We start from the raw sequence: 27,930 nt of genomic DNA on the forward strand, positions 1-27,930 counted from the left end.
ATGGGATTATGTTCCTCAGTGTGAAAAGCTCATGCCACAGAGACAGATCCATTCATTATAATCTTATAGAATTTGCTGCCAAAATAATGTCAAGCATACTGACGCTTGTTGTTCTTAGTGCAAACCATTCAGCAACTTGTGGTGGATAAAAGGCACCACGTGAATACCAAACATCACATGTTCCAAGACAATGTATGTTGCTCCGCTTTAAGGTGTTGCAAAAATAGCAACTCAATTGCTGATTTGCTCATGAAATTTGAAATCAATTTCCAGCAGAAAGCTAGAGCTGGTACTTAACTGCATGAACATACTTCAAACAGTGCGGTAACAGTTAAATTAATCAACCTCTCCCACACAAAGAGTTATTTATATTATTAAGTGTCAGCCCTGATCGTTAAACTAACTTCAATTTAACTTTAATATTGTACTACTTTTCTGATTTTTATCTCTTTTTTTCTCTCCTCTCCCTCTTTTTTTTGCATATGGTCTGATTCACCATCTTGTCTCAATTATTTTTCAATCCTTATATCTTATTGGTTGAGATGGTCCTGTCATTCACTAAGGTTCCATAAGCCCAGTTTTGTTCTTGCTGCTCTAATTTAGTCACATTCCATGCAACTTACAGGGTAAAATGTTAAAAATCACACAACACCAGGTTATAGTCCAACAGGTTTAATTGGAAGCACACTAGCTTTCGGAGCAACGCTCCTTCATCAGGTGATTGTCACAATCACCTGATGAAGGAGCGTCGCTCCGAAAGCTAGTGTGCTTCCAATTAAACCTGTTGGACTATAACCTGGTGTTGTGTGATTTTTAACTTTGTACACCCTAGTCCAACACCGGCATCTCCGAATCATGACTACAGGGTAAAATGTTTGAGATGAAGAACATCGTGAAGTCTAACCAAAGACATGCTGCAGCAAAATCTAAGCAACGTCTCTTGTAACACCACTATGGTTGTCAGACTATAGGAATGATCTCAGAATTGTCAAAATCACTCAAAACAACAAAGTTTTAGTTTGCAAACACCAATGTTTATATTCCTATGTTTACATAGGATGGCATAATGGCTCAGTGGTTAGCATTACTGCCTTACAGCATCAGGGACCTGGATTCAATTCCACCCTTGGGCGACTATTTGTGTGGAGTTTGCACATTCGCCCCAAGTCTGCGTGGATTTCAACTAGGTGTTACTGTTTCCTCCCACAGTCCAAAGCCGTGTAAGCTAGGTGGATTGGCGATGCTAAATTAACCATAGTGTTTGGGGATGCATGGGCTAGATGGATTCACCATGGGAAATCCAGAGTTACAGGGATAGTATAGCGGGATGGGTCTGGGTGGGATGCTCTTCAGAGGGTCGGTGTGGACCCTTTGGGCTGATTGGCCTGTCTCCACACTGTAGGGACTCAATTTATGATTGCTGCCTTAACAATTGTGAAATATACAAGTTTTTTAAAACGTTGCCATGCAATTTTTTTTAAGAAACTTACTATGGAGTGGATTGTATATATCATGCATTCTGAATTAAACCAGCTTGGTAGCTCAGCAATCAAATAATGGAACCCTGCTTCTAACAGAATCGTGAAAGTGACTGAGTTCCTAATCTTAACCATTTAATAACGTACTAAGCAAAAGGCAGGCCCATTAAAAATAGCAAAAAAAGGAGCAAAATATTATGTTGCATATATATAAATTATTTTTAAATGCCATTGCCATTATTGTAAAAGCAAAGTTAGTGCAAACAGACTCAAGGTACCCAGGTTCTTCCTGGCTCAGTACATTCTGTTGCGAGAGTTCATGCTGGAGTGTGACGTGATAGGTGAGCTGTAAGTTTGGTGTTGCCTGCTAACTACTCAAACTCATCAGGGTTCCTTCGGAACATTAATCATTTATATGCACACAATGTTCCAATATGTAGTAACTGAAAATATAATGGAAATTAATTTTCAATGCATTTTTCCCTACCCTAAACAAACTAAATGTCACATTTACTCTGAATTTGCATAGGTGATTTGACACCCAGAATGTGAATTGGGAGGTGGTGGTGGAGGAGAGGAAGAGGGAGAGTGGTAGAGAGAGAGCTGCAGAGAGGGAGTGCTGCAGAGAGGGAGAGAGAAGAAGAGAGGGAGGGAGAGAGAGAGAGAGAGGTAGAGAAAGGGAGGGAGGGAGAAGAGAGAAAGGGAGAGGTATGGAGAGAGAGGGAGGGAGAAGTAGAGAGAGAGAGGGAGAGGTAGAGAGAGGGAGAGACACACACACACAAACAAAGAGAAAGACAGAAACAGAGAGACAGACAGAGGGTGAGAGATAGTGCAAGAGAGAGAGACAGCCAGATGAGTATGCACATGCAAGTGTCACACAAAACGAGGCATCAAATCGGTGACGATATCAAGCAAAAAGGAGATAGAGTGAGGGAAAAGATTTTACCCCTTTGCTTCTCAAAGATCTGTCTACTTTTGGTTTAAAAATCTGTGTTAAACGTGCAACACCATATTTTTTTAATCCCTAGTTCTAGATTCTTCCACAAGAGGAAGCATCCTTTCCACATGCACTCTGGGAAGACCCTTGAAAATATCACATGTTTCAATCAAGCTACCTTTCACTCTTTTAAATTCCAGTGAATACAAGCAAAGCTTGTTCAATCTTTCCTCATAAGAAGACCTGTCCGTTCCAGGTATTAGTCTGGTAAAACATCTCTGAATTGCTTTCAATACATTTGCATCTTTCCTTAAATACAGAGACCAATAATTACACAATATTACAGTTGGGATCTCATTCGTGCCGTGTAACTGAAGTGTGACCTCCCTAATTTTGTAATCTGTTCTCCTCACACCATTGGCTTCCCTAAATACTTGTTGTACCCGCATACTAACCTTGTGTCATTGATGCAACAGGACACTGAAATCCCTCTGCCCCTCAGAGTTCTACAGTCACTCACCATTTTGATGATATGTGTCTTTTATTATTATTCGTGCCAAACTGTATGAGGAAAAAAATAAGAAGGGAGGTAGAGAGAAAGTGAGAGAAGAAGAATGGGAAAAGCAGGGATAAAGACTTGCGCTGAAAAGCATCTTTCTACAGCGAACTAAGTATCTTCTGAAGAGTAATCAATGCTATAATGTAGGAGCTCTTCTATCCCATTCAAGGCCATTGCTCAAATAACCCAATTGATATTTTAGCATGACTTTGATTTGACGTGAGTCTACAAATCATCTTGGTTCCCGTGCTGCTAACCCTGTATAAATTACATTGCAGTTATTTACTTCACAGTAATCCTGCAGACAGTAAAATATACCATTAATCCCAATGAAATAGCTGAGACAGCCCCACTTCAGGTACTTTTCTCAGAACTTCGAAAGCCCACCGCACCTTGACTTATTTTTTACTGTCTATGGTTAGGCCAAATGTTCCCTCATTCCTGAAGAAGTTCTTATGCCCGAAACGCCGATTCTCCTGCTCTTTGGATGCTGCCTGACCTGCTGCACTTTTCCAGCTCCAAATGTTCCCTCAGGAAAGATCCACAATCAAGTTATCTTTGTGAAAATCAAGATCTATGGGTATCATCAGGTCCAACAGATATTGTCACAAATTAGAACTTTCAAGTTTGTATATATGCAGTTGTTTATACATTACAACAGGACTGTTTTATCTACCTTAAAATGTAAACCGCAAAGACCTCACAATGCTCAGTGCCTACAGTACGTCAGAATTCCTCCTTTTCCAAGGGCCATTGTAATATAAATAGAGCTTAAAATGTCTCAGACCCACCACATACTCCCGTCCATGAATGGTAACTGCTCAACTTTCTAATTTAAAAAAATATTTTGGCTCGAGCAACAGGAAAGAGGGTGGTGAAAACACACTGTAGATTTGATGTTAACTGATATAAACTTTCTTGGGACTAAGGTGACCTTTATCAAGAGTTTTTTTTAAATGTTTGCTGGAAATAATTTCCATATACCTACATGAAGATAGGTTCTGCAGTTTTCCAAAGCCTATGCTAAGAACTGTGTCTGTAGCAGACCCATTTGTTGAATACTTAGCAAAACAAAGATTTTATCTCATGTTGCATCTGGGCAAGTATGTTTTAGGTTAATGTTTACCTACCTGACAATAACTCCATTTTGAAATCAGTCAACATGACGTACTTTGTGACTTATGAGTTGGCATTAGGCACTGTATTCTATATTTTTAAATTTAAAGTTATTTTTGGTTAGAACACTTTGCTATTTCTTTTTCTTTATTCTTTAATGGGATGTGGGAGTCACTGGAAAGGCCAATGTATGTTGTTCATTCCTAACTGCTCTTGGACTGAGCAGCTTGCTTGACCATTGCACATTGTTGTGGGTCTGGAGTCACATGTAGGGAAGATGGGCAAGGAGAACAAATTTCCTTCACTATAGGAGGACATCAGTGAACACGGGGTCGTTTAAAAAAAAAAGGCAATAGTTGCCTTAAGTTACTTTCTTAAATTACAGATTTTTATTAATTGAATTTAAATTTCATCAACTGCTGAAAGTGACATTACCACTACACCACTATCTCCCTCTGTTGTTTGAATTGTTGAGTTGTTAATTATAAAGTATCAAAGAAAAACTGTGTACTTTTATAAAATCATTAAGCCACACTTTATAAAAGTTTGGATAGCGACCCCAAAAGCCATTGTTACCAAAATAATTAAGTAAAAGCTTAATCTCATACAACAACCTTCAAGGCTCATTACATTCCTTCATTAAGATCGCTATTAGTAGCATATTGGTTATATTACCGGACTCAGAGCAAAAAATGTTGAAGAAAGTCATTTTGTCAAAACTTTTCATCTTGCGAAAAATACCTTTACAAAAAGCTTTGACAAAATATGACTTTTTCAGCAATATTCTAGTTCTGCACTATCAAACAACCATTTGTAATTCAAAGAACTTGAGTTTCCAACCCAAGAATCTGAATCCAATCTGTAAATTTAAAAGAGTTTCTAAGAAAAACTGGATTGCTAAAGATTATCAACTGGCTCAGATCTTTTGTGCAAGAACCTCTGGTTGTCACCTGCATTACAGTTGATTTCAGTCCCACACCAACATGTTGAACTCCTAAGTGTTCATTTAATAAGAGTAAATGAAGCGTCAGCAATAAAGTTCAGCTCTGCCAAGGGCACCAGAGAACAAATTTAGAAATGTATTGTGTTGACCATAGCATAACGTATATTTTAATTTTACTATCATCACATATAACAAAATGAAATGTCAATATTTACCAATAGACTAGTCTGACTATTTGAGTTTCAAGAAAAAGCAATATTTAATGCCACATTTGCTATTGGTTGCCTAAAATGTTGTCACGAAGAAGGAATACGTAGTGTATGTTCACAGTTCCATGTAAAGAATGATTTATTCAATACATTTTTTCTCAATACTCCTTTAAGAGACTGGATATTGCAAAAAGCATTAATGTCTGTTGAATTATGTCACAGGCGAACTTATCAGGTCTAATATTATGAAACACCGTTACCTCACAGCTACATTTCCACCCCTCCCATTAATCATTGTTCAAATTGACCATTCCAGACTCTGTGTTGCCAAAGTACATCAATTCCAATGGCCATGATTTGATAACTTTGTACAACTGCATCCAACAGTCAGGCTCCCTTGACCTCTTCATTGCATTCAATACTGTCAATCATTGTCTCTGCTCTCCAGTCTACCTCCATAAAACTAATTTTTTCTGTTTTCATTCAAATGTGCTGCAAAGGCTTAAAACCGTTCTCGATGGATTCACTTTTTCACTCAGCAAGCCATCTCTAATGAATCATACAGCTCCAACTGTGATTGAAGTTTGACTTCATCCAGACTAAGGGAATCTACTTGACTGGCAGCCCAAATACCTCCTTAACTATTCATTCTCTTCACTACCAGCACACCTGGGTTACGATATGCACCATGTATAAAATGCACTGCAACAACTTGCCAAAATTCCTTCAATAACTGCTTCTGAACTCCCAAAATCTACCATCTAGAATGACAAGGACAACGGTAGTTGCTACATGGAAACACCACCAACTTCAGCTGCCCAAGACTGAACATCATTTTGACTCAGCTGTCAGCACTTTCACTGGGTCAAAATCCTAGAACACGCTACCCAACAGTAGCGACTATACCTACATCAACAGAAACATGATTCATCATCCCCTTTTTGTGGGTAATTAAGGTTGGGTTATAAAAGCTGGCCTTACCAGCAATGCCAGTGTCTTGTGAATGAATAAAAAACAATGGAATAATTCAAGAAAGAGTGTGTTAGTGCCATCATTCAAACACTGGATCTGTATCTACATATTTATAATTGAAACCCAAATTCACTTCACCTTCTGCATTCAATTCCAAAGCATTTGGTTCTTATCTCTACTGCCACAATTTAGCCATTATATCCCACCCTCTGAAATTCATAGAATCATAGAAAATAGGAACAAGGTTAGGCCATTTGGCCCTTCAAGCCTGCTCTACCATTCATGGCTGATCATCCAGCTCACCAGCCTGTTTCTGCTTTACTCCCTTATCCTGTGACCTCTTTAGCTCCAAAAGCCATATCCAACTCCTTCTCGAAATCACACAATGTTTTGGTCTTGACTGCTTGCTGTGGTAGTGAACTGCACAGGCTCATCACTCTCTGGGTGAAGAAATTTCTCTTAGTTTCAGTCCTAAATAGTTTACCCCATATCCCTTCCTAAAACCCACCAGTGTATCACCTTTCATGCTTACAAAAAGCTTCCCTCAAAATTCTTCTAATTAACGGGATTTGAACATTCTTAGGCCCAATCTATTTTCAATTTTCTTCCTACATATTTTAAGACATTTTCTGCATGTTTTTGCCACACTAAATCACAAACCTGTCTTTTCTTCTTACAAATACCAACAAACTACAGTCTTTGTTTTCATACAACATACAATTAATGTAGTGCCCTGGAGAGTGTTGTGGAACACAGAAACCTAGGGGTGCAGATACATAATTCTTTGAAATTTGCATCACAGGTGGTCACATTGGTTAAGAAGGTGTATATCACGTTTGTCTTCATTGCTCAGACCTCGGATTATAGGGGTTGGGACATCATGTTGAGGCTGTACAGGACGTTGGTGAGACCTCTTTTGGAGTACTCTGTGCAGTTCTGGTTGCCTTGTTATAAGAAGGGTATTATTAAACTGGAAGGCATTCAGAAAAGATTTTCCAGCATATTGCAAGGAATGGAGAGTTTGAGTTATAAAAATATGCTCGAGGGGCTGGGACTTATTTCACTGGAGCATAGAAGATTGAGGGGTGACATCATGGAGGTTTATAAAATCGTGAGGGGCATAGATAAAGTGAACAGTAAAGGTCTTTTTCCTAAAGTGGGGGAGTTTAAAACTAGAGGGCATATTTTTAAGTTGAGAGGAGAGAGATTTAAAAAAGGCATGAGGGGGCTTTTTTTTTCACAAAGTGGTTAGTGTGTGCAATGAACTGCCAGAGGAAGTGAATTTGAATTAGCTATGTTGTCACATGCACTTAAAGGAGTACAGTGAAACGTTTAAAAGTCACCACTTACAGCGCCATCTTAGGTATAATCTACCGAGAGGTACAGAGTCTTCAGTACAAGTTCTTAGGAAAAGGAAAATTGAAACATAAAAAAAAGTCGAGCATTACAGTTCATAGGTGTTAATTAGAAAAAATAGAGAAATAAAAAGTTCAGAATAACAATCTTCCAACCCAGTCCATGCTGGCACCTTGCCTCCGATCCATGTTGGGCCCTGGATCATCATTAGGCCAGGGGTCCACGCTGAAGCTACACTAGCCCGAAAGACCGCCAGCGGCTGCTGAGAGTGCGCCATGTCGAAACAGGAGGAAGCCATGTTGGGCCATGGCCGATGCAGTTACAGTTACGTTTAAAGACTTTTGGATAAGAACAATAATTGGGCAGGTTTGGGGTTATATAGGCCAAATGCAGGCAGGTGGGACTAGTTTAATTTGGGAACATGGTCGGCTGGGATTAGTTGGACCATTTTTGGATCTATTTTCATGTTGTATGACTCTATCACTTTAATTAGCAAATCACTAATACGGTTGTTTATCTGTTTTATTTGTTCTAAACAGGTTAAAGATACTAGAAATGCTCCTTATGTAGCATCATGATCTGCTTAATATACTTTATATGACATCATACTCTAGCTAATTCTAGCTTTCTTTTTGCACTGGTTATTCCTTTCTGAGGAACTCAACATATCTAAAAGGTTTTGTTACATAGCAGTAACACTTTAGGACAGCCAAACAAATAATGCGTTGCATTTGCCACAGACACTTCCTTTTAATGGAGGCTTGGTTTATCTCAGTTCTAACATGCGCAAACAAGACCTCAAAGGTGTCATAAAATTATATATTATTACAGAATTCAGGAATTATGTTGTACTTACTCTATTACCAAGAAAGGCCAAATTACTTGCACTTCAGATGCCAGTAAGTCACTCAGTGATCTAACAACACAGAAGGAAAAAGAAGATAAAATGAAGATGTATTTTACACACTGTCTGTACACACTTAGAAAATCTTTTCATGATTAAACATTTTTCTTAATACATCGATGAACTGCGAGTTTCTAATTACATTTATACATTCATTCTTATTACAATACAACAGCCCATTTCTTATCAAATATGCAGTAGATGCTGTGTGTGAGGTAAATTACATCCACATTTGAAATGAACCACTATTATTGAACTTCTGCGGGTTAGTCGACATTTTTGTGTTTTCTGAATTACACTGCTGAGCTCAGTGGCTCCTTCAAGTTAAGAGTTTCCACAAAACTTTGACCAGCATTCACCAAAGAGAGGTCTAAAAAGAAAGTAGAAGGAATAGACAAAAACTGCAGGTAATCATAATTTGATTTACAAGAGAATTTCAGGAATTTACAGTAAAATGTGGAATATTTTTTACCTGGGCTCACTGCCTTCCTAAAGTCAAGCCCTCCAATGTCAAAAACACTTAAATAAAATCACCATACATTGTGAAATACATGACCAAAACATTTGCTGCAGTCTGTCTGGTCTCAAGGTTATTCACTTTTTTTGGACTAGAGGCCTGTGACCTGTGATGTGCCGCAGGGATTAGTGCTGGGTCTATTACGTTCACATCCAAATGACATAAAGTAAGAGGTATTGCAGATGAGCCTAAAATTGGTGGCATAGTGGAGTGAAAAAGGTTACCTCAGAATACACAGGACTTTGATCAGATGGGCCAATAGGAGTGGCAAATGGAGTTTAATCTAGATAAATGAGGTCATAGAGTCATGGAGATAAACAGCATGGAAACAGACCCTTCGGTCCAACCCGTTCACACTGACCAGATATCCCAACCCAATCTAATCCCACCTGCCAGCGCCCGGCCCATATCCCTTCAAACCCTTCTTATTTATATACCCATCCAAATGCCTTTTAAATGTTGCAATTGTACCAGCCTCCACCACATCCTCTGGCAGCTCATTCCACACACGTACCATCCTTTGCGTGAAAAAGTTGCCCCATAGGTCTCTTTTATATCTTTCCCCTCTCACCCTAAACCTATGCCCTCTAGTTCTGGACTCCCCGATCCCAGGGAAAAGACTTTGTCTTTGTCTCTCCATGCCCCTCATAATTTTGTAAACCTCTATAAGGTCACCCCTCAGCCTCTGACACTCCAGGGAAAACAGCCCCAGCCTGTTCAGCCTATCCCTGTAGTGCAGATCCTCCAACCCTGGCAACATCCTTGTAAACCTTTTCTGAACCCTTTCAAGTTTCACAACATCTTTCCGGTAGGAAGGAGACCAGAATTGCACGCAATATTCCAACAGTGGCCAAACCAATGTCCTGTACAGCCGCAACATGACCTCCCAACTCCTGTACTCAATACTCTGACCAATAAACGCAAGCATAACAAACACCTTCTTCACTATCCTATCTACCTGCGACTCCACTTTCAAGGAGCTATGAACCCGTACTCCAAGGTCTCTTTGTTCCCTCGGACCTTACCATTAAGTGTATAAATCCTGCTAAGATTTGCTTTCCCAAAATGCAGCACCTCACATTTATCTGAATTAAACTCCATTTGCCAGTTCTCAGCCCATTGGCCTATCTGGTCCAGATCCTGTTGTAATCTGAGGTAACCATCTTCGCTGTACTCTACACCTCCAATTTTGGTGTCATCTGCAAACTTACTAACTGTACCTCTTGTGCTCGCATCCAAATCATTTATGTAAATGACAAAAAGTAGAGGGCCCAGCACCGATCCTTGTGGCACTCCACTGGTCACAGGCCTCCAGTCTGAAAAACAACCCTCCACCACCACCCTCTGTCTTCTACCTGTGAGCCAGTTCTGTATCCATATGGCTAGTTCTCCCTGTATTCCATGAGATCTAACCTTGCTAATCAGTCTCCCATTGGGAACCTTGTCGAACACCTTACTGAAGTCCATATAGATCACATCTACTGCTCTGCCCTCATCAATCTTCTTTATTACTTCTTCAAAAACCTCAATCAAGTTTGTGAGACATGATTTCCCACGCACAAAGCCTTGTTGGCTATCCCGAATCAGTCCTTGCCTTTCCAAATACATGTACATCTTGTCCCTCAGGATTCCCTCTAACAACTTGCCCACCACCGACGTCAGGCTCACTGGTTTATAGTTCTCTGGCTTGTCTTTACCACCTTTCTTAAACAGTGGCACCACGTTTGCCAACCTGTTAAGTTTTGGTATGACAAATCAGGGCAGGAATTATAAACTTAATAGGAAGGTCCTGAGGAGTGTTGCTGAACAAAAGGACCTTGGAGTGCAGATTCATAGTTCCTTGCAAGTAGAGTCACAGGTAGACAGAGTAGTGAAGATGACATTTGGTACACTTGCTTTTATTGGTCAGTGCATTGAGAATAGAGGTTGGAAGGTCATGTTGCAGCTGTACAGAGCATTGGTTAAGCCACTTTTGGAATACTGCTTTCAATTCTGGTCTCCTTGCTAGAGGAAAGATGTCGTGAAACTTGAAAGGGTGCAGAAAGAGAATTTACAAGGATGTTTCCAGGATTGGGGGTGGTTTGAGCTAAAGGGAAAGGCTGAGTGGGCTGTGACTATTTGTCTTGGAGCGTCAGAGTCTGAGGGGTGACCTTATGGAGGTTTAAAAAATCATGAGGGTCATGGATAGGGATAATAGTTGAGGTATTTTCCTCAGGAGAGGAGAGTCTAAAACTAGAGGACATAGGTTTAAGGTGAGAGAAGAAAGATTTAAAAGAGACATAGGGGCAACGTTTTCATGCAGAGGGTGGTGCGCATATGGAATAAGCTACCCGATGAGATGATGGGAGCCTGGTACAATTACAACATTTAAAAGGCATCTGGATGGGTACTTGAATAGGAAGGGTTTAAGAGGGATGTGGGCCAAATGCTAGCAAATAGGACTTGATTAATTTAGGATATCTGGTCAGCATGGACGAGTTGGACTGAATGGTCTGTTTCCATGCTGTACATCTGTAACTCTTCCTTAAATTGTTGCAGGTTATCAGCCAGAGCATTATTTCCCTAGGTAGCCCATTGACATCAGCAATGCATTTTATGTAAAGCAGTTTAGTGAAAGGATTTGCAATTATATCACTTTTGTTACAATCTTAGGACAACATAAACCACTTTCTGGGCAATGAAGCCCTTTTGAACTATAGTCATTGTTGTAATGTATAGGATCCTGCAAATACAGTACTTCTGTTGTTTAAAGAGAAGCTGCAGTGAGGGGAAAGTTTGGACAAAGGTCCGATATCTGGCAGTGAACCCAACTGTTATGAAGATGTGGGTGCACTGTACCTTTAAGAGAGTTAAAAGCTAGCAAAAACTACCTGATAGCACCAAGTGTTCTGAAAGAAAAACGTAACATTTCGTTGAACAACACGATTAGCTGGTTGCCTGGAGACAAAAACAAATTCTAATTTGGCCAGATTAAATTATACCCTAAAATACCCATCTCCAATTAAGTTTAATTTGAGTATATTGACAATCTTAAAAGCCAATGATACAACCTGATGCTTTGGGGGTAAACGACCAGAGAAAATTGAACAGTTGAGAGGAGAACTGCCAGGCCCAGCATGTAAAGCCTGCCTAAAAAATAACTCTCTTAAAGGTACCTTTATTGATCAGTAGCCTGTGAAGCAGAATCCAGAGGAAGGAGAAAGGAATATAGAGAACCAAAAGCTGCCTAGTTTTGAGATAATAAGATTTGTTTTGTAAATCTTAATTGGGAGTTTTATGGGACTTGTATTGTGGAAGGGGAAGGTGAAAGATAGGTTAAAGGAAGTAGTTGTAAATAGTTGTTAGTTAATTATTCTCTGTTCTACTTTAAGAAATAAACTTGATACTTTTACTTTAACTAGCTCTTGGCCTATCGAATTTTCACAGATTGCTGCACGGGATAAATCTTTTCTGTGTTGTTGGGTTAAAAATAAACAGGAGAGTTTACCCCATGTCATAGCAACTCAGGCAGAAAGTTATCCTCTTAAGTATTATGTACTCAAAGTGGTTTAGCCACATTTGGAATATTGTGCAGAATTGTGGTCACTATTAAGATATGCATATGTGGCTTAACATTTCCAACACTGTTTGCAAGGGGTTACCTATCTTGTGTTTTATGAACTTAGACAAACCATCAAAGGCCCAGGACTGAAAACAAATGCTGGAGGTGCAAAGAAGGTTATCTCAGATTACAATGGGATCTTGATCAGATGGGCCAATGGGCTAAGAAGTGGCAGATGGAGTCTAATTCAGATAAACATGAAGTGCTGCATTTTGGGAAAGCAAATCTTCGCAGAACTTATACACCTAATGGTAAGGTCCTAGGGAGTGTTGCTGAACAAAGAGACCTTGGAGTACAGGTTCATAGCTCCTTGGAAGTGGAGTCGCAGGTAGATAGGATAGTGAAGAAGGCATTTGGTATGCTTTCCTTTATTGGTCAGAGTACTGAGTACAGGAATTGGGTCATGTTGCAGCTGTACAGGACATTGGTTAGGCCACTGTTGGAATATTGCATGCAATTCTGGTCTCCTTCCAATCTGAAAGATGTTGTGAAACTTGAAAGGGTTCAGAAAAGGTTTACAAAGATGTTGCCAGAGTTGGAGGATCTGAGCTACAGGATGAGGCTGAACAGGCTGGGGCTGTTTTCCCTGGCGTGTCGGAGGCTGAGGGGTGACCTTATAGAGGTTTACAAAATTATGAGGGGCATGGATAGGATAAATATACAAAGTCTTTTCCCTGGGATCAGGGAGTCCAGAACTAGAGGGCATAGGTTTAGGGTGAGAGGGGAAAGATATAAAAGAGACCTATGGGGCAACTTTTTCATGCAGAGGGTGGTACATGTATGGAATGTGCTGCCAGAGGAAGTGGTGGAGGCTAGTACAATTGCAACATTTAAAAGGCATTTGGATGGTTGTATGAATAGGAAGGGTTTGAAGGGATGTGGGCCGGATGCTGGCAGGTGGGACTAGACTGGGTTGGGATATCTGGTCGGCATGGATGGGTAGGACCAAAGGGTCTGTTTCCGTGCTGTACGTCTCTATGACTCTATGGAGATCACAGCGCGTCAGACAGCATCCATGGAGAGAGAGTAAACTAATGTTTCAAGTCTAGATGACTTCATCTGAAGTGAAGTGTGGAGGTATCAGCATTTGTGCTATTGATTGAGAGAGGTGGGGCTGGTAGGTGTAGGGTACTGATGGAGAAAAGATGTTGGTAATTTAGAGTAAGTGATCAGAATGTGAGAATGGCAGAACAATGGTGTGTATCTTGCCAGACTTGAAAGGACAATAGGTGGATAGGGGACACCACACACCATAACAAGTTAAAGGAATGGGAAGAAATGGGAGTTGGTGCACAATTTAAAGGTGTTGAACTCAATATTAAGTCCAGAAGGCTGTAAAGAATTTAATTGATTTTTCTTATGCACTATAATCACAAGATAAATAATTCAAGATTTGACGTAACATTTTAGAATTTTAACACCTGTAATTACTCTTGGTTGATAACTGTCTTGTCTTGCTGCTGATTGTGCAATGACGCTATGTGACAGCAATCATCAGGAATTTTCTTCCTCAGGTTGTACATTGGTCTGAGCTGCTGGCTTCTGTCTCTTCGCAATATAGCAGCATGATTGGGAATGACTTCATGTGTCTTGGACTGGTTGCATATCTTAGAAAGTTTTACAGATATTTAGGTATAGTGATTGGATATCTCACACATGTTCTCTGTCCAACACAAGTTGTGGTTGTTCCCTACCTGCTCACTGGTAGTGTGTCTATTTAATTTTCCTCTGTATATAAAATCCTGTGGCATTCCATTCATATCACTGTGGGTCTTGTATGCTGTGAGACAGTCTTTTATAGCTTGTACCATGAAACACCACTCGTTGAGATACATGTTTTTTTTAGAATGCTAGTTGGCACTCGTGCCAAGAGCAATTTTGGCTTTCAGGGTATGTTGATCTCCGTTTGCAACCACAATGTTGTTGGCTGTGAAAGCTTCTGCTCTTCTTATACCATCAGCCTGATATGAGAGGAGTTGACAACATGAAAGCCTTGATCATCTTCTAAAGGTTGATTTTCACTTTGTTAACTGTTCACTTCATTAGTAGACTTCAGTACAATGGAACAAGGGCAGCGAATTTCTGGAATTCTTTACCACAGAGTGCTGTCAAGGGTGGCTGGTATATTCAAGGCTGAGATAGATGGGCTTTTAAGGAAAAGACAGGAAAATAGAGTTGATGGTTTCAGATCAGCCATGATCTTATTGAATGGCAGAGCAGATTCAATAAGCTGAATAGTCTACTTCTGTTCTCATACCTTATGCTGAGAATGGGTCTGTGTCTTTGAAAGAGAATTTGCAATAGCAGATTTCACAACAAATGGAGAGTGATGATGCCACACTAGTTCTGATAGAGAATTGAAGGCATCAAAACCGGTAGATCCAACTGACTACTGCATGAAGATAAGCTTCTCTAAGTTAGAAAATCACACATTAACACTTAAAGAATTGTTTTTCAAACAGGAGGGCTGGATAATTAAACTGTTAGTATCCTTCACCGAACATACTTTTAAGCCTAAAACTAAAAGAACTGCAAATGATGGAAATCAGAAACAAAACAGAAATTGCTGGAAAAACTTAGCGGGTCTTGCAGCATCTGTGAAGAGAAAGTAGAATTAACATTTCAGGTCCAGTGACTTTTCTTCAGAATAGTTCAGTTCTAAAGGGTCACTGGACCCAAAACATTAACTCTGCTTTCTTGACACAGATGCTGCTAGGCTTGCTGAGCTTTTCTAGCAATTTGTTTTTGTTAATTTTAAGCCTTTCAGTTGTGGATTTTGCTTTTAAACTTATAAGAAATATTTAACTGCTGTACCTTAATGGTTATGTCAGAAAGCAGGCTAAAACATTTTTATTTTGTAAAAGTAATAGTAGGTTTCTAGCTTGTTACATCTTTAATTTTAAGTCAAAGGCAGATAAGTGTGACTTTGGGCTATTTAAGTTTGAGATTTGAACTCAAGTAAATTTATTGTGGTTTATCATTGGTTTGCTTTACAATTCTCGAACTGTCTGATCGTCAGTGAGGATTGTATCATAAGCAGTTATCCGTGCTTACAACTGCATTTCACCACGATGTGAGCTATCAAGATATACTAACAATCTGCCGCTATTATGCTGTAATCCTCAAGTTAGCTCCCTTAACATAAATGAGGTGTGGGTCACATAATACTGAAGAATTCAATGAACTTTAATTATAGTTCTTGGTATTTATGTATGTACATTACAATCACAGGCATTTCCATGTCTGGGCTCAAGTTAAGCAATGTACTTTTGTGTGCAGTACGTCATTTGGCAAGAGGACTGAGCTCAGTGAGATGGAGACTCAACTTTATATCCATAGATCACATCCCATGGTATGACGATGACATCATGGTCATGGCCCATGAAGGCAATTGCATTTCTCCTACAGGACACAGTACAATTCAGTCATACCTAACCAAGGTGGTTTGCTGTTAGAGGCTAAACATCTCAGCCCTAGAACACTGCTGCAGGAGCTCCTCAGGAATATTCTAGACCCAACCACCTTTAAGTCATTTCATCAATGATCTTTCTTTCACAAAGTCAGAAACGAGGATGTTTGCTGATTGAAAAATTTTCAGTGCCATTCATGACTGCTCAGGTACTGAAGCAATCTGTACTTTTATGCAGTAAGACTCTTACAACCCTTAGTCTTGGGTTAGCAAATGGAAAGTAATATTCACAAGGTCGAGCAAAGACTATCTTCCTTTACATTCAACTACTATCGCTAAATATCCCACCAACAGCATCCTGGAGGTTACTAGACACTGAATGATATCAGCCACATATACGCTGTGGCTACAAGACCAGATGAGAGGTTGGGATCTTGCCTTATGATGCTCCAATGCCAGACCATAACCTAGAAGGAGTAAGCAAAGAGTGAAATAGAATAGTTTCCACTTCCCTAGATCAGTACAATTCCAATAACACTCACAAAGCTTGACACCATCCAGGAGAAAACATCCCTCTTGATTGGCACCCTATTCAGCAACTTCAACATTCGCTCCCCCCACCATTGATGTTGTCATTATGCATCAGTGTGCACCATCCATAAAATGTAATTCAGCAACTATCCAAGGTGGCTCAACACCACCTTCTTCAGTGCAATTACGGATGGGCCATAAATACTCGCACTGCTAGTAATGACCATATGCCATGAAGAAAGTTAAGGTGCTAGAGGCAACAGAGTTTTTTTTTAATTAGAGCAGCTAAACCATCAACAAGCATGCCAATCCAATGTAAATTTGAATCATGTTTTGACACTTAGAATATTTTGAACTATTTACTCTGTTCACAATATTTATATTTTAATTAGCAAAATATTCCATTGTATATGCTTTTCTGTAAATTATTAAATCATACTCAAAAGATTTTGATAATATTTAAAATCATTAAATTCAGCAAATCAACAAACAGATTTTAAGTTATTATATAAATGCCAATTCAGGGTATCTGAAATGAAAGCAAAGTGCTGGAGAAACTCAACAGGCCTGGCAGCATCAATGAGCAGAAAACCAGGGTTAATATTTTGAGTCCAGAATTAATCTTCTGAAGAGTCATTATCAGACTTGAAACATTAACATTGTTTCTCCCTCCACAGATGCTGCCAGACGGTCTATATTTCTCCACCACTTTCTGTTTAAATCAGTAAGTTTTTTAAAAAATTCACTCATGGAATATGGGCATTGCTGATTGGCCCAGCATTTATTGTCCTTTCGTAGTTGTTCTTGAGGTGGTAATGATGGGCTGCCTTCTTGAAAACACAGTAGTCCATGTACTGCAGGTAGACCCCAATGCTGTTCGCAAGGATGTTCGAGAATTCTAACCCGGTAACAGTGAAGGAATGGTGTTATATTTCCAAGGCAAGATGGAAAGTGACTTGAAGGGAAACTTGCAAATGATGGTGTTCCCAAGTATCTGCTGCCCTGTCCTTCTTGATGGAAAATGTTGTGGGTTTTGAAGATGTTATTCAAAAAGCTTTGGTGAGTTTCTGCAGTGCATCTCATAGATGATGCAACACTGGTGCTACAGACTGTCGATGGTGGATGGAGTGGATGCTTGTGGATGTCGTGCCAATCAAGTGGGCTGTTTCATCCTGGACGGTGTCAAGTTTCTTGAGAGTTGTAGGAGCTGCACCCTTCCAAGGAAGTGGGTAGTGGGTAGGTAGCATTCCTAATTTGTGCCTTGTAGATGGTGGACAGGCTTTGGAGAGTCAGGAGGTGAGTTAATTGCTACAGTATTCTTAGCCTCTGACCTATTCATGTAGCCACTGTGTTTATGTGGCAAATCCAAGATTCAATGATGGTGATGCCTTTGAATGTCAAGGGGCAGTGGTTAGATTCTCTAATTGGAGATAGTTATTGCTTGGCATTTGAGGACTTCATGGATTGTACTTCTTCCTTTCAGTGCAGGTTCAGAATGTTCTACAATTCTTAAATTTCAATAAGAACTCTAACTCTGCCTTTGATAATGTCTATAGTAACTTCTTCTAAAAATGCCAACTTTCACAGGTATCCAGGGAGAATCATATGCAAGTCAAGTTTGTCCTCAGCAGATATGCTTGCAGATGCACATTTTAGACACTGTAGACATTACTGGCTAGCAACAGGATAGGAAAACATGGCTGAACTCTGTCCTTCCTTAGCAAAGGTGCTAAGGCGAACAGTTCCATACCAACTGCTATCCTGGCTGACTTTCAGTAACTCAGACAAGATTTAAAATAATGAATTGATTGTCAGTGACTGACAGTATAAACAAATGACATTATTTGTGTATTTATTTGCCTATCAGCATCATCCTTTGCTTCACCCTGGATGGCTCCGTTGACTGAACTACAGACAACGTAGACATTGACAATTTTCCAATTGTGTGACATATTATAGACTGTGAAGAAGGGTTAACACCCGAAACATTGACTTCTCCACCTCCTAATACTGCCTGGCTTGCAGTGTTCTTCCAGCCTCCTGTTTGTATACTACAGAAAGTACTTACGCCTGCATCTGAAAATGACAATCAGAAGACCTTATCAAAGAGGCAAATTCATTCACAGCACTCTTCCACAGCACCTGCAGTGAAACTGTGCTGATCCAGAAGGCACAGCAATGTAGAAGAGCGCTTGGAACTTCTGATTGGAAAAGGACACATCTGTAGCACATATCTATTGTTAAATAGTTAGAAGTTCTAATTTTTTGAGAGCTTACTATGGTACATTTCCAAAGACTTCAATTTTCTCCTATTCAAATGTTCAGTATGAAAAGGCAATATTATTAAAACTGCTTAAAGTGTCAGTGAATCCAAAGTAATGGAGGAATTAAGAAGTGCATTTAGCAAGAATAGGGAATTATGATCTTACTGCACAAGGTGGTGGCCTGGAGTTAACAGGTTGCCCCAGGACTTTGAGGCTCTAGCCAAAAGAAAATGAGGCCTTCCCTCAAAATGGCAGAGGTCTGCTCTGTGAAATGAGTCCAGCTGGTACACATATGAAAAATATTAAATGAGTTGTCAGTCGAGATGCTATGTTTGATCATTTCCATATTTGCACTTGATTGCAACATGGATCGATCAACCAATCTTCAGGTTCTGAAATTTAATGCCAGTTTTTACCCAAAGGAATCATTATGCAACTTGAGGAGAAAGTTTTCTTCTGCACACTGATGATATAAAATGTCAATGCACCTGTTGCTCACATTTCAAATGCAAAACTGAAAAATTCTGCTGTAAAAGGCAGGGCATGAAATAACAACCTGCCATCTGCCATTAGCAGAACAATTTCTGCCAACTGGGCTCCTACTTTTAGCAGGCAAGATTGCAAATGACTGCTCAATCAGCAAGCCTTGAAACCTTCTACATACTATTCACATGTTCTAAAATTATTTTTAACAAGATGCAAGCAAAGTTCAAAAGAATTATCCCAAAGGTTGCGCCAATGGAAGCAATTGCAGGAATCATTTGAAGTGTTCAGAAACACTCCACATCATTCCAAAATGCATGACTCAATCTTTTTTAATGTTAAAATAGTTTTGCTTATAGTTTATGAAGTTTGATAATGATAGTGTGTTAATTAAATGGGCATTGCATGTTAGTATTTTATACTTTTTGGAATGCTACAAATTAGCATCCAGGACAATTTTTGAACACAAAAATATGCAAGTACAGTTACAATTTAATGAGGCCTTAAACTTTTTCATGTTACATGTTCTGGTTTTCTTAATAAGCATGACGGATTCCAGACTTCTCCCTTAGGAATAGGAAATGGGGGAAATCTCTTGGCAGCCTAATTATTTTAAGGAATAAGACGAGAAGTATAGTATAGAACTGGTACAGGCATGGACTGGGAACAGGTTCTCACAAGCCTGTCACAACGAGCTAGCAAATATTGAGTTGCTGAACTCATTTTAACGTGACTAGCAATCTAGAGATACATGTTAGGCATTACCATGTCAGATTGCCACTGGAATGTATGTAGGCACTTGGGTGCATTTTGTTGGGGGTTAGAAGATGCAGTTCAGGAGAGGACCAAATGGGTGCTGGCAAGTCCTCAGCATTACAAGGGAACAGGAGAACTCTGTATGCTTTCAAATTCAGGCAAGTTTTTTTAAAATTTCTAATGCCCCTTTACAGACCTCTGGCATAACTTCACTTTAGTCTTTTCTTGGTGCGCAACCTGCTAAGGCTTAAACATGACCCTTTTGTGGTAGTCAGTCACAAATGAATTAAATGACCTGGTTAAGGTAGATATGGAAGAGAATTGATACAAACACACTTGCTTGACATACTTCCAGATATAAAATCTCTAATTCATTGCAAAGCTCAGTTGCAGTCGTACAGCTACACAAAAGTAACAAGATAGTAACAATAGATTGCTAGATATCCAAGTCTCTGGAGGATTTTCCAAAGGATGTCACAGTTGATAGAGTCAAATGGTTCCAAATACTTTTCTTAGATTTGTTGAGTAACAAAGATCATGCCTGTGATTCTCCAGGATGGCTGGGATAAGGAGGGAGGGTGTATACATCACCCAAGTCATGCAGGGTGCAAACAACTACTGAACAGACCACAGGCTTATACATTTGACTATTAGCATGTCAATCAAACACCGAAAATTCTCAAAGAAACTAGAGTGCATGGGTTCAAGGTGAAAGAGGAGAAATTTAAAAGTGACCTGGCGGGGGCAGGGTGCGGTAACATTGTCATGCAGACAGTATGCGTATATGGAATGAGCTGCCAGAGGAAATAATGAAGACTGGTTCAATTACAACATTTAAAAAGGCAACTGGATGGGTGTATGAATAGGAAGGGTTTAGAGGAACATGGGCCAAACAGGACTAGTCAGATTGGGATGTCTGGTCAGCCTATAGGGGGTAGGCCCAAACGATCAGTTTCTGCGCTGTATGACTTTATAAATGCAAGAGATGAAAATAGTTCAGGGATATAAAAAATTCACCTTTCCTCCTACCCTGCTGACACAAGGTAGTGGTTTGCAATTTTGTTCAAGAAATCAATTATAGGAGTTGGGAGGGATGATATTTTGGAGGTCATCTGGGTAGAAGTGAAAAACAACACAAAAGGGCATGTGTATACAATAGGCCTCCAACAGGCAGGGAGGGAGAGAGGAGCAACTATGAGAAGTACAAGGAGGAGCGATGGTGGCATAACTCAGTTAGATTTGGGATATTTATGAAAAGGATAAGGATAGGCTGGGAATAAGTGTTCTAAACTGGGGAAACGCTAACTTTAAAATAAAATGTGATTTCTCCTCAGTGAACCGAGAGCAGCTACATGCAGATAGAACCATGAGAGAAGTGGGAAATATTAATGGAGTATGTATTAGAATAGCCTAACAGAGGGGAGGGGAGAGAGTCATGGAGAGAAAGGATGTACTGGTGAGTTTAAAAGAGTTAGAAGTGGATAAAATCACAAGCCCAGATGAGATGCTTCCCAGGCTGTTGAGGAAGGGAAGATATCCGTAAACTGGAGGAGGATACCAAAGGACTGATCAGAAGGAGGACAGAGCAAAGGAAATGAAATTCACCTTGGCAAAATGAGAGATGGACTTGGGGGTGGACTATCAAGGCAAGGGATTTCAGTGTAAATGGCAGGACCCTGGAAAGTACTGAAGATCATAAAGATCTTAGTGTGCCTGCTCACAGATCCTTGAAGATAGCATGAAAGGTAGACAAGATAGTTAAAGCAGCATACAAGATACTGAACTAAAAAGCCAGATATCCTAACTTAATCTTATCCCATCTGCAGCCCATAGAAGGCCCATATCCCTCTAAACCCTTCCTATTCATAAACCCATCCAGATGCCTTTTAAATGTTGTAATTATACCAGTCTCCACCACTTCCTCTGGCAGCTCATTCCATACACACACTACCCTCTGTTGTGATCCTTCTTCAGAATGTCAACTCTGCTTTCTCTCTATTGATGCTGCCAGACTTGTTCAGTTTTTCAGCAATTTCTGTTTTTGATGCAGGATACTTGTATTTTATGCTTCAGCTCATAAAGACATAAGCAGAGACATTATGCTGGAACTCTATAAAATGCTTAGAATACTGCATAGAGCTCTGGTCACCAAATTAGTGGAAGGATGTGACTACAATAGAAGGGGTGCTGAGATTTACCAGGATGCTGCCTGGGCTGACCTGAAGAAAGATTGGATAGTGTAGAGTTTAGAAATAACCTGATAAAGGTGTACAAAATTATGAGGGGCACAGATAGGGTGGACAGGAAGGAATTTCTTTTTCTGTTAGTAGTGTGGTTAATAACTCAGGGCACAGATTTAGGTTAAGAGGTAGAAGGCTAAGAGGAGAGTTGATGAGAAACACTTACACCCACAGAAATAGCAGTTGAATCAGAAACTCTTCTAATATTTAAGAAATACCTAGATATTCACTTCTGTAGCCATGCTCTCCAGGGCTACAGGCCAAAAGCTGGAATACAGGATTAGTATAGTCAGATCTTTGCTGACTAGTGCTGACACGATGGGCCAAGTGGCCTCATTCTATTCTGTAAATTCTATGAGACCATGATTCACAAGTTCTGATGATGCCTGCATGGAAGGGCTTTGGGACAAGATCAAATTAGCAATCAACAGACATACACCTTCACCATTGAGTTTAAATCTTTCATGCACCAACAGTGGTTCAATGAGAACGAAAAATTTAATCATAAATGCCAAGCCTTGATTACATGGCAAAATCATACTCTATCACAGCCGAAAGAAGAATATTACTCAATGCTAAAACTCAGAGAATGACATGCTATCAAGAAACCATGGCAGAGTTCCATCTGCAACTTTGCAGTGAAGTATCCCTTATTCTTTGCTTTTTATTATCAGTGCTTACAATCTCCTCTGGCTATCCTGGTTTCCTAATCTCCCATCCTCCTAATATCACCACTATGGCCAGATTGTATGCAATTACAAAATTATGAGGGGCACATATTGGGTGAACAGAAAGGTATTTCTTTCTCTGTTAGTGGCGAGGAATTCATTGCTACAGAAAGCTGTAGAGGTCAGTTCATTGAGTATATGTAAGACTGAGATAGATAGTTTGAGTATCAACGGGATCAAGGGTTATGGGGAGAAAGTGAGAGAATGGGGCTGAGAAACTTATCAGCCATGATTGAATGGCGGAACAGACCCAATGGGCTGAATGGCCTAATTGCTGTTCCTGTGTCTTATGGCTTTATTCCCATTCTCCAACTTCTGTTGACCTCCAGTTCATTCAAAACTCTGCTCATTTCGCCCTATCCTGTATTAAGTCCCACTCAGCCTCAGACCCACGTATCTAAAGGCCTACACTGGTTTGTAGCTCCTATTAGAGTCACAGCTGTTAATAAAGATATTATAGCAGGGCATTCAGAAAACTCAGAGTAATCAGGTAAAGTGAACATAGTTCTGTGAAAGGAAATGATGGTTAACAAATTTTTTGGAGTTCTTTGAGGAAGTAATGTGTACTGTGGATAAAGGGAAACCGATGGGTGTACTTTACTTGTATTTGTTGAAGGATTTTTGATTACTGCAGGAAATAGAAGCTTCTGATAGAAAGGTCAACGTATTGGTATGGGTCAAAGATTGGCTAGCTAACAGGAAAGATAGCAGGCACACATGGGTCATTTTTTACTTGGCAAGATATAATGATTGGCATTCCAGTGTTGGGGCCTCAACTTTTTACAATTCATGCAAATTATTTGGATAAGGGGCTAAAGGTATAGTTGCTAAATTTGCTGATGACACAAAGACAGGTATGAAAGCAAATTGTTAATAGAACAAAAGAAGGTCGCAAAGGAAGTAAATAGTTTAATTGAGTGGGAAAAGATCTGGCAAATGGGGTGTAATGTGACAAATGTCAAATATTTTGGAAAGATTAAAAAAAGAGAATTGCATCATGTAAATTGTAGATTGCAGAGCTCTGAGATGCAAAGGAATCTGCAGTCCTAAGTAATGAACTACAAAAGATTAGCATGCAAGTATGGCAAGTAATTAGGAAATCTAATCTATCTTAGAAATTCTATTGAATGTTATAATTTATTGCAAAGGTAACTGAATATACAAGAAGGGAGAGAATGCTTCAGTTTTGCAGGGCCACATCTGGAATACTGTGCACAGCATTAGTCTCATTATTTAAGGAAAGATGTAAATGCATTGGAAGCAATTCAGAGAAGGTTTACGAGACTCATACATGGAATGGGCAGATTGTCTTGTGATGAAAAGGTTTGATAAGGTAGGCTAATATCTGCTAGAGTTTAGAAGAGTAACAGATGATTTGATTGAAACATACAAGACCCTGAGGAGTCTTGACAAGGATATATACAGTCTGTTCTTCTATTACGTGATAGTTGTGTTCTTGTGCGACCTTGTATTATAGAAAATCGTGCAAGAGAAATAACGTGGCCTATGGAAAAGACAGGTTAGGGGTACCAAAAATTCAGTAAAAATCAAAACAAAAATAGTTAACCAAACAAACAATAGCACAGACTAAGTAAATATTAAAATTGCATATTTTAATGAATTAATACAATAAATTTAACACTTTACCCAGAAAAACTGTAAGGTATCTTGAAAGGATTTCTGAGTTTGCTGAGTTACAGTGCCGCATTAAGACAAGGGCTGAGGGTCATCAGCATCATTACTTTCAGGTGCAGTTCTGGATTCAGGGTTATAATGAAAAAAAAATTCAGAAGTGGATGGTTGTGATCCATTGTCCTTAGACTGTTTCTTGGGTGTTGGCTTAAAAAAGGCATTAGTTTATGGTGTTTTGCCATCTTTCATGAAGCTGTTCATAGGGCTCCACACAAGACTTTATGCCACAAAACAGTTATCCTCCTGCATTCTGCATTGTACTCATTGTCTTCTCAGAGCTGCAACTGCTTTCAACTTCCCTCAGGATAGATGACAAAAGAGAAGTGGAAAGCTCTCATGATGCTGCATCCTGGACGCATCGTCTTCACCTCCAGCTTCAAATTCCTCAGCAGCAACAAGTTGTAGTGGATCAGCTGTGGAGAGGTCTTCACAATGGTATTCAAACAGCTCTTTGACAGTCTTCACTTCTTCAAATCCAACTTGCTTTGCAAGACTGACACAATGTTCTTTGATAACTGGAAGCTCCTCTGATGGTTCAATGCTTTTAAAATAATGAAGAAAATCTGGGAGAAGCTTCCGCCAAACTGTATGCAAGAAGTCTTCACTGACATTACCCCAGGACTCCACAATGATGTCAATAGCATTTTTAATGTTAAAGCTCTACCAACATTGAAGCACACTGTTCTCATCATCCCCCTCAGTAGCTGCAATCAGCTTCCTGAATGTAGTCCATGGGTTGAATGAGAGAGGTTGGTAGAATCGGAGGCAGAAATAGCAGTTTTATATTTTCAGAAAGCACACCAGCGATAAAAGGCTGGCTTGGTGCACAGTTCAGAATGAGGAGATTCTTGACATCCACATTTTTCCTCCTGCAATAATTTTGAAAAACATCCTCAAAGAAACCAACAAAATGGTCTGAAAAAATTTGCTCAGTCATCCAACCTCTTTTGCTTGACTGAAGTAAACACCTGGAGTGGACTTAAGGTAACCTTTCAAGGCTTGTGGGTTGGCAGAATGGTACACCACCATAGGCTTATGCTTTAAGTCTCCACTAGCATTGGCACCCAACAAATAGCCATACTGTACGACTCTTTGTGACCTTAAAACCTGGAGTGTGTGTGCATCATTTGTGGAAACATAGGTTCTGGATGGCATTCACTTCCAACATAAACTTGTCCTCAGCGCACTGTGACACCTAGTGCCAGGGATGGATCGCGTAATAGCCAACTGGAGTTCGCACTTTTAAAAACAAAAAATTGCTCCCCAGTTCATCAACCTCGTTACAGTCAAATTGCATTGACGAAATGCGCATTATAGGAGAACAATCTGTATCTGAAAAAGATATTTCCTCTTCGAACGGAATTCAGAATGAAGGGACCAGCATTTAAAAATAAGAATTGCCCATTTAATACATAGATGAGGTATTTTTTCCCCTCAGAGGGCTCTAAGTATTTGGATCTCCCATTCTAAAAGGCAAAGAGTCTTTGAATTGAATATTTTAAGGCAGAGATAGAAAACTTTTTTTTTGATAAGCAAGGGGGTGAAAGATTAATGGGAGTAGTCTGAAACGTTAAGCCTTCAGATCAACCATGATCGCAGTGCATGATGGAACAGGCTGGTAGTCAAGTGCAGCTTTCTCCTGCCCTAATTCATACATTTTCAGTTCTGATTTAGAATGGTTCATGCAAATAATCTGACAACTAAATGGAATTCTTATTGAATTAAGTCTTGCAAATACATGTTAAGCTAAGCCCCTCCAACTTATCACTATGCTAAATACTGTAATGCTATTTGCCATTCAGGTTAAAAATGTCAAAATAAAAGGCCTTTGATCTCAATGATTTCACATACAATCTTATAGTTTTGTACATCAGATATGAAATAATGTTTCAGCAATACAGAAAAGCAAATTTAAATTAACATACTGGATCACATTGATTGAGGGGATTAAGTGAACTTTATATTATTAAATAATCAAAACTTTTCCACCCTCTCTTACTGATTCTATTCATTTCCTTATGGCTTCCAACTGGACTATTATTCTAGATGCAATGCATATTCATTGTCTGCAACACAGAAAAGAAAGATCAAGAAGTACTCCTGAAAAATGAGCAATCAGTTCTTCCTTAGCACATTCCAAACTGGCAACTGTTACTGCCTGGAACAAAAGCAATAGGCACAGAAGCAAAGTCACCAACAAGTTCCCTCCCAAAATTATCACACCAGCCCAACTTAGAAATATATTCTTGTTCCTTCATCATTGCTGGTTCGTATTAGCAGAGACTTCTACCTGGCAGGTCTGTGGTCATACTTCTACTACACAGGCTATACAAGCACAAGAGTACAGCTCATCACCACTTTCTCCAAAGCAATTAGGAATGGGCAATAAGTTCTGCCCTTACCAGTGACAAACGAATGAAAGAATAGATAAATATAATTTTCTCCATAATTAACAATAGCCGGCAAGTACCATTAAAAGGTTATCAAATTCGTTCATATTTTATTATCCCCATCAGGCAAATGCATATATTTATTAATTTATTAAAAATTCTGCATATGTAGCCATTTCAGCTTTTTTCCCAGTCATGCATTATGTCCACATAAACTGTTCAAATGCCTTGCCTAATAAATTAAGTGTGGATTTGTACATGTTTTCCTAGATTCAAGCGTATATTGATACATAAAAACCTATATAGGAATTTGTGATAGTAGAACATTAACTTGACGTTAAATTATACAGGAAAATATGTTTATCTACATTTTTGGTTTCTATTAGTTTAAATTTTCTTGTCCTTTTTTGCCCCAAAATTTCTGTATGAAACATTTGAATTGGGAAAACCAGAGAACAAATGAAAAAAAGTGCCACAGTCATTCATCGTTAGTATATATTAGAGTTCTGCAGCTCCATTTACTTTGATTATAATTATGGTAATTAAGGTAATGTACAGTTTGCTATTCCTTCTGCCGCGACAGTAAAGAGCAAATATCACATAGCGCACCATAATCTGATTGGTTACTGAGCACAAATACAAAATTTAATTTTTTTTTACCATATTTAGTCTTATGGCATTTGATTCATAATCAATTCAATTTTAAAATGAATATAACCTGTTTATACTATTATAGGACGATACTCCTTCCTCCAATATATTAATCTGTGTTGTAAATTGTAAAATTGATTCTACAGTATGACAATAATATGCAACTGGTTTTTCCAATTATGCCAACTATAATG

The 27,930-nt window shown here is 39.3% G+C and overlaps 1 protein-coding gene across 3 annotated transcripts in view; it reads right to left on the reverse strand.

The window, feature by feature from the left end:
- LOC122550838 (F-box-like/WD repeat-containing protein TBL1X) overlaps positions 1–27,930 on the reverse strand; it is a 399,066-nt gene that overhangs the window by 275,932 nt on the left and 95,204 nt on the right. For all 3 annotated transcript variants that reach the window (XM_043692158.1, XM_043692156.1, XM_043692157.1), the window contains exon 2: positions 8,427–8,486. The gene's annotated coding sequence lies outside the window, so the exon portion shown is untranslated. The remainder of the gene's footprint in view (positions 1–8,426; positions 8,487–27,930) is intronic.

The sequence above is a fragment of the Chiloscyllium plagiosum genome, chromosome 6 (genome assembly GCF_004010195.1).
Source record: "Chiloscyllium plagiosum isolate BGI_BamShark_2017 chromosome 6, ASM401019v2, whole genome shotgun sequence".
In the NCBI taxonomy this organism is placed as follows: Eukaryota; Metazoa; Chordata; class Chondrichthyes; order Orectolobiformes; family Hemiscylliidae; genus Chiloscyllium; species Chiloscyllium plagiosum.